This window comes from Sorex araneus, chromosome 1 (genome assembly GCF_027595985.1).
Source record: "Sorex araneus isolate mSorAra2 chromosome 1, mSorAra2.pri, whole genome shotgun sequence".
In the NCBI taxonomy this organism is placed as follows: Eukaryota; Metazoa; Chordata; class Mammalia; order Eulipotyphla; family Soricidae; genus Sorex; species Sorex araneus.
The window spans coordinates 228,570,146-228,584,742 of NC_073302.1; the positions used below are offsets into that span (position 1 = coordinate 228,570,146).

General features: G+C 44.4%; 1 pseudogene; it reads left to right on the forward strand.

Moving 5' to 3' along the window:
- Positions 1-12,197, forward strand: part of LOC105942805 (eukaryotic translation initiation factor 3 subunit H-like) — a 54,113-nt pseudogene extending 41,916 nt beyond the window's left edge.
- The last annotated feature ends 2,400 nt before the right edge of the window (positions 12,198-14,597 follow it).

The window sequence follows — 14,597 nt, forward strand, 5'->3', positions numbered from 1 at the left end:
TTTAACATATCCTTGGCACACAGGAATCTTTGAAGAATGTCTGTCTGCAGAGGAGGTGCCCTTATCATCAATGATCAAAAAATTTAAAGTAAAAAGTGCAATAGAGATTCTTTCTCGAGGGGGCCGTCCCAGGCCAACTCCCCCTTTTTGTTTTATTAGGCATGCTTTAAGGGTGGAATGGGCATGCTCAACGATGCCCTGTCCTTGTGGGTTATACGGGAGGCCATGAGATAAAGAGACTCCCATCTGGGCACAAAATGCAGTGAATTTAGCAGAGGTGTATGCCGGACCATTATCTGTTTTCAGTTGGGCTGGGATGCCCCAGGCTGCCCATGCTTCAAGGCAATGAGAGATAACATTTGTGGACCGCTCCCCAGAAAGGGGAGTGGCATGAATGATACCGGAGCACGTGTCCACAGATACATGGAGATATTTGAGCCTGCCGAATTCCGAGAAATGTGTAACATCCATTTGCCAAATGCGTAAAGGCACAAGACCACGAGGGTTTATGCCCATGGAGGGGGCAGGAAGAAAAGGGACACAGTGTGGACAATGTAAAACAATTGCCCGAGCTTCGGCTCGAGGGATTTGAAATCTATGTTGAAGGGTCCGAGAAGAAACATGGAAACGGTCATGAAAATTTTTTGCTAATTGTAAAGGAGACTGAATAACAAAACAAGATGGTCTAGTGAGTGCATCAACACAAGCATTGCCTTCTGCTAAGGGACCCGGAAGGCCTGTATGAGAGCGGATATGTGTGACAAAAAATGGTTTTTCACGGGTCCAAAGAATTTGCTGTAAAGCAGATAACAAAGAGGCTATCGAGCTGGAGGCCTTTATTGGTCCTGCCACCTCAAGTGAGCAAAGAGCATTTACAACATATCGTGAATCAGAGATCAAATTGAAAGCAAAGGGGCAATGCTCAAACACTGTCAAGACAATGCGGAGTTCCACAACTTGAGGAGACGTAGTTGGAAATTGCATACGAATAGGATCTTGACCCTCTATCATATAAGCCCCCCAGCCTGTACTTGAACCATCAGTATAAATGTTCGGAACATCCCGAAGGGGTACATAAGAGGTGACTTTGGGGAAAATTACCGGATGGGTTTTAAAGAAGGTCATTAGTGGATGTTTGGGATAATGATTATCAATAACATTGGGAAAAGAAAATCAGAGAATCGCCCAATCATCATGTAAGTTACACAAAGAAACTATTTGAGTGGAATTATAGGGTGTAATAAGAGCATCTGGAAGTTTTCCAAAGTATTGCAAGCAGTCCTGAATACCAATCATAGCCAAACGGGCTACAGCTGCAGGGTATAATTCCACGGCTTTTGCCGGAAAGACCCTAGGATGAATCCACAGAAGGGGTCCCTCCTGCCATAGGACTGCAGTAGGTTGCCCGTAAGTTGAAAGCACACAAAGCAAAATAGGAAACTCAGGCTGCACGCGTGTATTGCCAGCAGCAGTAAGAGCTTGCTCAATTTTGCAAAGGGCTTCTCTAGCTTCGGGTGTGATAGTCCGTGGGGAAGAAAGAGAAGGATCACCTTGAAGCATATTGAATAAAGGTTTTAAGTCATAGTTAGGTAATTTAAGGTATCCCCTTATCCAATTAATGTCTCCCAACAAACGTTGGAAATCATTAAGCGTGTGTAAGTGGTCAAGCCGAAGCGTAATTTTTTGGGGATGTACTGCTTTGGGGGTTATCTTAGCGCCTAGATATTGGACAACTGTTCCTTTCTGAATTTTTTCAGGGGAAATAATTAAATTGGCACTTTGTAAGAGCGAGGTTAATTTGAGTAGGGCATTATTAAGAGCGTTTTCAGATTTTGCTGCCAGCAGGATATCATCCATATAATGCACACATTGTACTTTCGGGAAACACTTTCGCAAAGGAGCTATGATGGAACCTACGTATAGCTGGCAAAGAGTGGGACTATTTGTCATCCCTTGTGGGAGGACTACCCACTCATATCGCTTATCTGGTTGCTCATGGTTCTTAGAGGGTAATGTAAATGCAAAACGGGGAATATCCTGTGGATGTAACGGAATAGAGAAAAAGCAATCTTGTATGTCAATGGCAATTACATGCCAATCTTTTGGTAAAGTGGTTAATAAAGGCAGGCCACGTTGTACAGGCCCCATCACGCGCATTTGAGCATTAACAGCTCGAAGATCATGCAACAAACGCCATTTACCGGATTTCTTTCTAACTACGAAAATAGGAGTATTCCAAGGGGATACAGAAGGACGTAAGTGTCCAGCTGACAATTGTTGATTAACTAAGGCTTCAGCTGCATCTAATTTTTCAGAGGACAAAGGCCACTGTGGAACCCACACCGGGTCCTCTGTTAACCATGTTAGGGGGATGATTTCCACAGCGGCCCCTATAATAAATTTTGGTCAGCAGAAACAGCAATAGGGCGCGAAGAAGTGCAAAGCCTAACTCCCATCTTAGCCAGAACATCTCGTCCCCAAAGGGAAAAGGGCAAATTAAGTATAAAGGGCTGGAAGCTATCCTGGTGTCCCTCGTCATCCTTCCAGGTGAGGTGACGTGCGCTTACTTCTGGGGTACTGAGGTACCCCAGACCCTGCAATTGCTGAGCAGAAGCCTGTGTGGGCCAGGCAGAAGGCCAATCCTTAGTGGCTATTATGCTACGGTCTGCTCCAGTGTCAAGGAGTCCCATGATCCTTTTTCCTTCTACTATTAATTGCATCATGGGTCTGGTGTGCATACCTAATGCAAGAAAAGCTCCCTCAATTTGTTCCTGATTTAAAGCCCTTTTACCATTGCATGTCTGTCCACCCACGGCAGGAAGGAGAATAACCTGGGCAACAGGGTCCCCTGGGCTGATAGCAGTAATCCCACGGGGAGACTCAATCAGGGCTCTCACACTTTCAGAATGGTTGGGATCAATTATACCAGGATATACACACAAGCCTTTTAAAACTGCTTCAGGGGAGCCTATTAGCAATCCTATAACTTCATTCGGTAAAGGGGCTAGTTTCCCTAACTCTAAAATCTGTACTCCCATTCTCGGAGTGAGGACCATGGGATTGACGGCTTGCAGGGTCACAGCGGGGGAGGCCTTAGAGGCTCCCCTGAGTCCCTGGGATGTTGCAGAGATGGCCATTCCTCGGAAACTTGCGCCGCCCCATATATTTGAGGGCCCTGGGGACGTGGGCCCCGTAAGCCGTTTTTTGAATCCCTTCTTATATTGCTTTGAGATATCCTATGGCCGTGGACATCTCTCACTGACCTACACTCACTTGCCCAATGTCTTCCCTTTTTTCACTTAGGGCAAAGTCTGGGTCTAGATCCTACAACTTGGTTATTGACAGGACACTGTCTCCTCAGGTGCCCTGTCCTTCCACACGTATAGCAGGTTATAGCGAGTCCCGTAACTTTCTTGGTAATATCCATGACAGCCGCAGCTAAGCCTGTGGCGGTTAGGGGACCCCCTATTTCTCGGCATATTTTCATCCAATACTCCAGTCCCAGACTCTTATAGGGGGCGATAGCCTTGCGACACTCAGCAGTGCATTGTTCAAATACCAACTGCTTTATGAGAGGCATCGCAGTGTCCGAATCTCCAAAGATTTTTCCGGCAGCCTCGACCACACGGGCAACAAAGTCGGAAAATGGTTCCAGGGGCCCTTGAACAAGGGCAACCCTGTAAGGTTGCCTCGGACTTCCCCTCTGTTGGGTAGAGCTTTCCACGCTTTCAATCCTATTTGGTTCACCTGCGTATAAACTTCTGGGGGGTACCCAGTCTGCTGATTGGCGAATCTGCCAAGTCCTAATAACATGTCCCTATCCCAGGCTGCTCGTGCCCCTCCTTGGGCTAGATTGGTTGCTGCTTGCTCATTTGCAAATTCCATTAAGAAGGTGCGCCAGTCCAAGTATTGTCCAGGCGTCAACACCGCTCTAGCCACCTGTTGCCAATCATTTGGGGTCATACAATATCTGAATAAGCCTTCTATTTGAGTTATAGTAAATGCGGCGTTGGCTCCATAAGTCTTTACTGATTCTGCCAAGGACTTAATTATTTTAAAATCTAGGGGCTCATGATATCGCTGTTGATTATTATCTTCAAAAACTGGGTAAGTTAACTGTAGCTCTCGCCTAACTTCTGCCCAGAGCCCGGGTTTTGCAAAAGAAAGTCCGCCTTCCGCTTTGTTAAGATAAGGGGGCAGGTCATCCTCAGAGCCCTTTAGTGGTAAGTATCGGTCACTATCATATGTCGCAGCTTCCTCTTCAATAGGGGGGTCAGAATCCCCGTTAGCCCGTCCCTGCTGAAATTGACGTAGCGAGGGATAAAGAGACGGACGGGTCATGGATGGTTCTTGGGGCCTTCCTTTCTTTTTTGGGGCGCGTCCCTCCATCAGCGGGGTTCCCCTAGAGGCCTCGCTTTCCACGTCCGAACCCTCCTCTAGCTCAGAGGCTATAATGCCATGACGGCTGCCTCTGTCCTTCTTTGTGTCTTCTAACACTACTTGTCCTGATTGTACGGCCTTATCGCACTTCTGATCCTTAAAGTAATCATAGAAAGCAAAAATGAAAAGACAAAGGGAAAGACAAACATCCAACCAACAGACGAAACATACACATCCATGGATATTATTGTCCTGACTCACCACAGGAACTTGATCGTCATGACTTCTCGTGAACCTTAGTCCTGACTTACCACAGGAACCTCATCGTCGCGACTTCTCGTGAACCTTAGTCCTGACTTACCACAGGAACCTCATCGTCACGATTTCTCGTGAACCTTAGTCCTGAATAAATCGCAGCAAGTTCTGAATCCACCGGGGGGGTACTGGAGGTCGGGTTCCCCGTACGGGCCACCAGCTGTCGCGCGCCGCTTCGTCCAGCGAAGAAACACGCAACTCGGAGATCCTTTTGGCTGCGATTTATTTAGGAACTTTCTCATGCGTTAGAGAAGAAATCAGGAAAGGGGACGTGGAGTAAGGCGGAAAAAGGGACGCATGAGGGAGAACCCACTAGCTAGGTGACCTCCCCCCTTATATACCTCTCGCTGCCTGCTTATGCCCACGTGTCCGCATCTGATAGGTTAGTCACAGCTTATGGGCGTGGCAAGACATCGTTTCCTTATTAGGAGTTGTTTTCGAAGCACACAGGTGTTGATTACAAAGAGCGCTACAAAGCATGGTCCCATGGTGGCTCTCCACAAATTTCCAAACTCACTTAGAGAGGAACTTGGCCTTCTTCCCCCAGTTCCCAAGTATACCAGTAGCTTGGCAGTCACACCCACAAACTGCCCCTGGCAACTTATAATCTCATTAACAGCCGTAATCCAGAGACTCAAAGAAATAAAGCTCCCAGAAGAGAGCAACATAGGCCTCACCCATGAGTGAATCTGCTCTATAATCGTATTCTAAATTTCACAATTCCTGGAGTGACCTCTCATACTCTACCTAACTGATGTACCAAGAGTAGCACACATTTGTTTGGGTTTAACACACATGTTTGCAATCTCTTATACAAATGCTTAATGGCTCCAGGATGAAGTACAACAATATTCACACACTTTCCTCTTATAGTGCAGGGAAAGTGCAATGGTGGTGGGATTGGTGCTTCAATAGTAAATGAAATAAATTTTTGTGAACAACTTTACAAAAATAAAATTAGATTAAAAAAAAAGAAGAGAAAATACCGCTGGACAGCAGCCTTGGTGTGGCCAAGGAGGAAGCTGCTGAAGCAGCACCGGCCCTAGCATCCTCCCTGTTTTCCCAACTGGTAACAGATCTGGTGGTCACCAAAACTTCTATGCCCTGCCTCAGTGCTCACCTGCCTCCTGATGCTCAGATCATGTGCCTCCTTGAGGCACTAGATATGGCTTGCACTTGGGTCTTCCCAGTCCACTCAGCTAGGTGAGCCCTATAGATTTCCCCAGCTTCCCAAGAGGCCACAAGGACCTAAATGTGTGGCCATAAAATACCATTTGCACCTAATATCCAAGTACACAATGGTGCAAGAGACAGAATATGGTTAAGTCTTATACAGGTTTCCTGGAAGACAGACTTCCAGTGTGTCCTTTTTCCCAAGGCAGCAAAGAAAAAGCCTTGACTCCTCCCTGCCTGTTTCTCACACCAAAGTACCCGTGTCAGAGCCCACCCCAAACAAGAACTGCTTTGCTCCTGACCTCACCATTCTAAGCATGTGAGTCAACTTCTGAGATGAGTCCCAGCAGGGAGCAGGGACTGAGCACAGTCCCACCATCCAGCATGGTCTGCAGCTTCTAAAATGCCTTGTGGATTCTGCATAGCTTCTCCCTGCCTCTGGCACTGATGCCCTGGCCCACGGGCCTCTGCACTCCCTGACATTCAACCCCAACCCACAGCATTACAGTCCTTGAAGAAGCCGAAGAAGCCGTTGTGCTCACACTTAGGAGGACATGGTCAACCAAGTACAAGTCCTTCAGCTTTGCCTACCCACCAGCCAAGCAGGTGACAAGAAGACCACATTCTCAACCATCTTGTCCACTTGTGTTTGAGGCACATAGCCTCTGAGTTATAGGAAGTAAGCTATCACACCTTGCTAGATCACCAATATTTCTCACCCTGTGATCAGCACCTTCTCTGGGAGAAAAGCACTGCATCTTTTTTTCAGTGGATAGAACAAAAGTAGGCCAAGGGCAACCCAGTAGTTGAACTAAAGAAGTTGTGAAGATAATAGAGATTATGTAGTCATGTAGGCAGCCCTCAGTCCTGATGAAATGAGACAAATCACCTGAGACTAGAAGTGCTATGACCCACATGCACATAAAGACATAATTAGAGTGGGCTGAGCTGAGATGGCCAAATTAAGAGAACCTGTGTCTACCTTTTCCCATGATCATGGCAAATCTACACCAAAACTGGGATTAATCTACATAGACACTGATGCGGAACCCTGGCAGACAAAGTTTCTATAATAATAGTCCAAAGGACAGCAACTAGAAAGATTGGAGACAGAATGAAGCACTTGCCAAGAAAGGCAACAAACTACAATTATGAAGACATTTCTGAAGTATAGAACTTCACCCTGGAGAACTGGGCTGTGGGTGGTTGCACCAAACTAAATGCCTGACACACTAATCTTATGCTAATCTATGCTAACACACTAATCTATGCTAGAACAGAAGGCAAGAAATTACGAATATAAACAGGGTCACTGGTAGGTGTCATGCCATGACTCCACCTTGCCAACAGCAGTGCTGGTGGCTAGACTACATCTCATTCTATAACAACAGACACTGAGGGTGAACCCCAAGGGACAGTTCTATCCTCTCCCAGCCAAAGGCTGAGCTATCAGGAGGCTAAAAGAGGATTATTAGAAATGCTTCTTCCTGGTAGACAGGTTGGGACCCTGAAAGCCTATATCTGACCAGCAAACAAGGTGCACCCCTACAGTCAAAAAGCACACTACAGACCCCAAAGTATAGCAAGTTAGAAAAGAACCTCCCATACTTGGTCTGCTCCCTGAGTAGCCCAGGGCCTGCAAGATTCTAATAGCCCAGGACTGAGCTCTTTGCTGACAGCAGGGACTAAGATCCCAGTCTTCTATATCCAGTAAAGTATGAGATCCCAGCCACAACTCAAGAAAATGTGAAATGATCTGGTAGCTTGCCGGGCTTTCCAGGAGGGACAGAGAATGTATATTAGAGAATACAAGTATATAAAAAAACCAAACACATGTGTGCTGCTTTAAGCTCATCAGTGGGTTTGTGGCTTTGGGATTCTGGGAGCTTTGTTTTATATAGTCTCTGGATCTTGGCCACTGATGGGATTACGTGGCGTTGGGGGCAGTTTCTGGGTATGGCTGCCAAGCTACTGGAAAATGGGGGGTCTGGGTGGGACAATAGGGTACACTGTAAAAAACTAAAGAGCACTAAGGGGTGCGAGCACTCACGGGCTCTCCGGACGGCTCTGTCTCACCGCCCGAGTCCGGTGCCCCAGAACCGCTGTGTGTGCTGTGGGTCAAAGGCAGGCGACGGAAGGAAGAAGGAAGCAGGCCAAACTGGTTGCTCGATCCATTTATTTCATTCTCTCTCTCCGCTTCTCTCCCGCTCTCGTGGATCTCGCCCTCGTGGATCTGGCCCCGTGGATCTGGCCCCCCAACCCACTCTTACAGCCTAGTTAAATCTCCACAGCATCAGGGGGTTGGGGCGTACACATAGGTGTGGTCATCATCAATAGGGTAAGGTCCTTTCCCTTAGGGGATGCTTCTCCTAGGACTTAATTCTCTTTCAGCAGGAGGATCCACCCAAGGGCGGAGTCCCATGAATGTGTTTCTCTTCTTCTCAGCCAGCAAACATATAAGAATTCATAATATTAATTATTTTGTGTAGACACAATAAGAGATGCATTAAAGCTTATAGAATTGCTCTCCTGGGGCCATCTCAATCTCAGATTACAGTGCTCAGGCCAGATCAGTCTTTCCTATCCCTGGCAGGGTCCCAGTCTCATAATTACTATTGGATCATGACAGCATTTGTCTATGATCAAGCTCTTAACTTATAGTTAAGAATTAGGCACTTTGGCCAGGCCCATCTCGATGCCAGGGTAGCACATAACTCACCGCTTGCCCTGGATCCTTCCTGTCCCACGTCGGGGACCCTGCTTTGGGGTGCTAGGAACTGAGGGCAACTGAGGCTTAAGTGGAGAAAGCAGATGCCCAGGAAGGAATAATATTCGAGGCCAATTAATTCCCAAGTTATAAAAACATAATATTGTCTTCTCGTGTCTATACAAAACAGTCATAGCTTTAAAGTAAATTATTCAAAAGGCAGAAGAAGAGGAGAAAGGCAATATTAACTTATATAATATAAATTCAGTATCCTAGGAAGGTCTGACCTTGCAAATTAGCAGAGTCAGATTAAGGGAAAGCCGAGGATTAACTCTTTTAGGGGAGAGCATGGAGAAGTGATTATAGCTAAACAAAGGGATGGGAGAGATTCGGGAACACCTTGATGGGTGTGGCTAGTGTAAGCCTAAACTCTGGGTAAAACCAGGACAAGCTACTTGTGGCAAGGAGGGAAAGGACAAAGTAATGTCATCCTACAGTACACATTATTGGAAAGCCCTGTAAGCTACCGAAAGTATACTGCCCACACAGAAGAGCCTGGCAAACTCCCCATGGCGTATTTGATGTGCCAAATACAGTAACAATAACAGGTCTCATTCCCTTGACCTGGAAGAGCCTCAAATCATTGGGAAAGATGAGTAAGAAGAGGCTGCTGAAATCTCAGGGCTGGGACGAATGGAGAAGATACTACTGCCCACTCAAGCAAATAGATGAACAACGGGATAACAGTGATACAGTGATACCCTATTGTCAATTTGCAAATTCATTCTTTGGTATCTATAAGTATTTTGTTAACTTCTGAATAAATTTCTTATTTTCACTTTTAAGTTTAAAATTTATATTTAGCTCTTTCAACATGTCTTCTCTTTTGATAGTTCATATTCTTCAAATGTCAGTATTTTTATATCCATCATAGTTATAGTTGTAACATATAATTATTATATAATTATATGTAATTCCATCAATGGCCAACATCCAGAGACTATAAAACCAAGCCCCCGGAAGCGTGACATCTTATAGCCTAATTCTCCCTCTTGGAAAACCTGGCAAGCTATCAAGAGTTTCCTGCCTGCATGGGAGAGCCTGGCAAGCTCCCCGTGGTGTATTCATATGCCCAAACCAGTAACAATGATGGGTCTCATTCCCCTGACCCTGAAAGAGCCTCCAATGTGGCACCAGCACTGTTGGGAAGGACGAGTAAAGAGAGGCTGCTAAAATCTCAGGGCTAGGATGAATGGAGAAGTTGAATGGAGACGTTACTGAGACCGCTTGAGAAAATCAACAATCAACGGGATGATGATGAATTATTACATATAATTGTAATATTATTAAAACATATAGCACAGTGGGTAGGGCATTTGCCTTGCACGCAGCCGACCCGGGGTTCAATTCATCCTTTCTTCTTGGAGAGCCCAGCAATACCAAGAGTATCTTGCCCGCATGGCAGAGCCTGGCAAGCTACCCGTGGCGTATTTGATATGCCAAAAAGAGTAACAAGTCTCACAATGGAGACATTACTGGCGCCTGCTCAAGCAAATCGATTAGCAACGGGATAAGTGATAATAATTATAATTATTACATATAATTGTTACACATAATTGTTACAGTTATTACATAGTTATACGTTACATAATGTTTTATGTAATTTTGCTCAATTCAATAAGACTCCAGTACTAGTCTATATTGATTTTATTTTCTTTAAAGATTGAGTCATATTATGTTAATACTTCTTTACATGATTTTTCATTGTATTCCAGATATTTTATATATTCTGAATCTCTTGCTTCTATTTTATTCTTCTGGTGTGAGTAGTTGCTTTTGTTGTTTTGTTTTGTTTTTTCAGATTTTGACTCCCCAACTGCAAAGTTTGCCTTCTGGATGAGGTTCAGATTTATGCACCATCCTTTAATTCCTCATTTGATGCCTTACTCTATGCACATGTAACTCAGAGTAAGAGACTTAGGTATGGCCTGAAAAAAAAATTTACTTATTATAACCTCCCACAAACCTCAGTTCCTAGCTCTCTAATTACCAAAGCATATTCTCAAATTTTTAGGTGCCCCAGATGAAAGCCAAAGATTCTTCAGACTATCTATCAAAGGCAGAAAGTTTCCAACAGTTTCAGCCATTTTACTGAATTTGTCCTGTCCTCAGAAATGGTAAAAATGGAAATCAGACTCTACAGCTCCTTCTCTTCTAAGACTTGACAGCCTACCAAAACCTGCCTGCATTTTCATAGTCTGTACTGACTACGGAGGGCTGAAGGGTTCTTTTTTTCTACATTTTTTTTTTTCATTTTATACTTGTTCTGCAGGAGTACCAGTATAATATGAACTGACTTCACCATGGTAGTGGCACTTTAAATTGAAACAAAGTCTTGAGACGGGAACCTGTATGGAAGGCTGTCTCAGCCACCACTGCTTCCACCTTCACCAGTAATGCTGCAGGAAAAAGAAGCAGAAAAGCTAGCTTCAGAGAGTGAGCCAGTCAACACATGCAGATAAACAGCGTGTTGGAACCAAAGATAATCAAACATCGAAAAAAAGGACAAGGAACTGAAGCAGTTCAAACTGTGCTATTAGGTCTGGTTTTAGACCTTGAAATTATCAACTGCTTTCCTTCCCCCCCCTGCACACAGATGACAACAGTGACTTTGACTAAGACCAAATGGAATTGATGAACTTTTGCCAAAACACTGACCATCTTCACATGGCTGGTACCAGTGCACATTCTACAGCTCATTCATTACCCAGTGGTCCTTCTCAGCTCAGTTATCAGCATGCCACTGAAGAGTCTGTCACTTGATTTCTTGATTTATAGTCTCAGAAAAACTGCCCAAAGATCTCTCTACTTGAAAGCATGCAGACTGACTCCTAAACTGATGAGAGTTCATAAAGAGAAATTTTCTCTTAAAGCATTGAAAAAGGCAAGTATTAGCTTTGAGCACATGTTTGAAGAAGGGCAGATTACAGTTTTATAAATTTACATATAGGGGCCAGGACCAAAAGGCAAAGCAGCGCAGAACAAAGGGCCCCAGGCTGGAGGCAGCTCCTAACTAGGGCCATAAGCTGCAAGGACCTATTACCTAAAATCACAAGTCAGAAGACCTGTGGAAGTGACTTCCCAAGCGGCTTCCACTAATGTGGCCACAAGTTAATCTCTCCCACCATCTCTCATAAGAACCACGAACTAGCCTCTTATACAGAACTCTCACTAGGGCAGCCTGACCACCCTAAGCACATTAGGCCATTAGTCCATTAGCCCCTACTCTGATTAATATTACATCAAAAACACAAAAGCAATGGTGAGCACAAGAATCCAAACTGCAAAGGTCACAATGTTTGTAAAGCATCACAGAAAACCACCAGGCTTAGTGAGCGAAGTTGCTAGCCCAGATGAATCAAACACAATCACTGTCACTGTCATGTTACTGTCATCCCGTTGTTCATCAATTTGCTTGAGCAGGCACTAGTAACATCTTCATGTGTCCCTGTCACGTGCTAGTGTAACCCAATGGCATCTTCTCACTCCAGGAACATGAAGAGCACGTTGCTGTTACCGTTTTTGGCATATCAAATATGTCACGGATAGCCTGCCAGGTTCTGCTGTGCAGGAAAAAAAATAAATAAAAATAAATAAAAATAAAGAGGTCACGTGGCTACATTCACTTCAGGAAAAATTGTGTTGCTCTCTTCTGGAAGATTTCTGTTTTATAGTCTCTGGATCTTGGCCATTGATGAGATTACGGGGCAGGGGGAGGGGGGTTTGCGGGTGTACTGCCAACTGCCAAGCTACTGGAAAAGTGGGGATCTGGGTGGAGGAGGCCCAGTCTTGATCCGAGCAGGCTTGGAGATCTCAGCCACAAGTCCCACATACCTGGATTCCTCTTCAGTTCCTTCATGGGTGAGGCTAGTTCAAGAGTGTGGAGAGTGGCCTTGAGCATTGGTGAGGCTGGGTTTTGGCTGAATCAAACACAATAATGAACTATATAACCTCTCAGATAAGGACTTTAGAATGGAGCTTTTAAGAATGTATAAGGAGCTCAAAGAAGCAAGGAAACCCACTGCTGATAAAATACAAGAGGATATGAGAGCAGAAATGAGGAAAATACAAAGTAAAATACAAGCAGAAATGACTGACCTGAAAAACCTGACAGGTGAAATGGAAACCTCACTGGAAGGCCTCAGCAGCAGAGTCACTGAAAAAAATCAGTGAACTCCAAGATGAGGTGTAGAAAATCTCCAGAAAAGAGCAGAAGATAGAAAAAAAGCCACAAAATAAACCAACAGATGACAAGAGGACATTTGGATGAATTCAAGAAGAACATGAGTCCTTGGGGTACCAAAGGGGCAGAAAGAAAACTTGGATGAAGAAGCAACTATCAAAGCCATCATCGCTGAGAAGTCCCCAGAGCTGAAGAGAGCATGCACCCAGATCCAGGCGACCCAGACAATACCAGCTAAAATAAATTCAAATGAAAATAATCCAAGACATCCTAATCAGAATGATGAATATTATAGATAGCGTTGGAATACTGAAAGCAGCAATATTAAAGAAGGAAATTGCTTCTAAAGAAGCATCCTTAAGATTTACAGCAGACTTATCTGATGAACCCTCCAGGCCCAAAGACAGTAGTGGGATTTAGTGAAAACACTCAATTAAATAAATACCTCACCAAGAATACTTTATCGGGGCTGGAGAGATAGCACATCGGGTAGGGCTTTTGCCTTGCATGAGGCCGACCCGGGTTCGATTCCAAGCATCCCATATGGTCCCCTTAGCACCACCAGGGGTAATTCCTGAGTGCAGAGCCAAGAGTGACCCCTGTGTATCACCAGGTGTGACCCAAAAAGAAAAAAAAAAAGAATACTTTATCAAACTAAATAACCATTCATATTTGAAAGAACAATATACAGCTTCACAAACAACTCAGGAACTTCATAAACTTAAAACAATGGTTACAAGAAAAACAAAAAGGACTACTTTAAGACAATACAAGCCCCTCAAATATACCAAACTCCTGCAGAAAGATGGTACAAAATCCCATAACAATAATCTCTATGAATGCCAATGGGATAAATGCACCAATTAAGAGCCACAGAGTGCAGGATGGATCAGAAAATTGAACCCAACATTCTACTGCCTTCAAGAAACACATCTGAACAGGCAGAGCAAACAGACACAAGGCTGAAAAACAATTGTACAAGAAAACAACCCCCTCAAAGAAGATGGGATGGCAATACTAGTATCAGGCCACATAGTCTTCAGGCTGAAAACTTTTACAAGAGACAGTGAAGGTCATTTCTTAATGACCAAAGGATCTATATGTCAGGCAGAACTCACACCCCTAAATGTATATGTACCTAATGAGGGACCAGCAAAATGCTTAAGACAACTGCTCACTGATTTGAAGAAGCCATTGATATCAGCACAATAATAGTTGGAGGTTTCAAAGAACCTTTGAAGTAGTGCAGAATGAGAATTTTAGAACAGAAGAAATAAACGTACAGCCAATCTTCTCATTTCCCCATAAGGAGAGAGAAGTTAAAAAGATTAAAACAGTGGGGCCGAAGCGATAGCACAGTGGGTAAGACGTTCGCCTTGCACGCGGCCGACCCGGGTTCAATCCCCGGCATCCTATATGGTCCCCCAAGCACCGCCAGGAGTGATTCCTGAGTGCAAAGCCAGGAGTAACCCCTGAGCATCGCTGGGTGTGACCCAAAAAGCAAAAAAAAAAAAAAGATTAAAACAGGGCTAATGGAAGTATGGTGAAAGTAATATTTTAGGAACACTGACATGACTTATATCTGTGGGAGGCTTCAGAAAAGACTGGGAGGAACCATATGCATCAAGAAACCAGTCTTTGATGCACACAATAATGAGAGTACAAACTGGACCGCGGAAAGGAAAAGAGAAGTGAGCCGGATCTGAAAGATACTGAAAATGCAACTTTTATCATTGCTTTTTCACTGTCAGTAAAATTTAATCTTGACCTATTTCTACA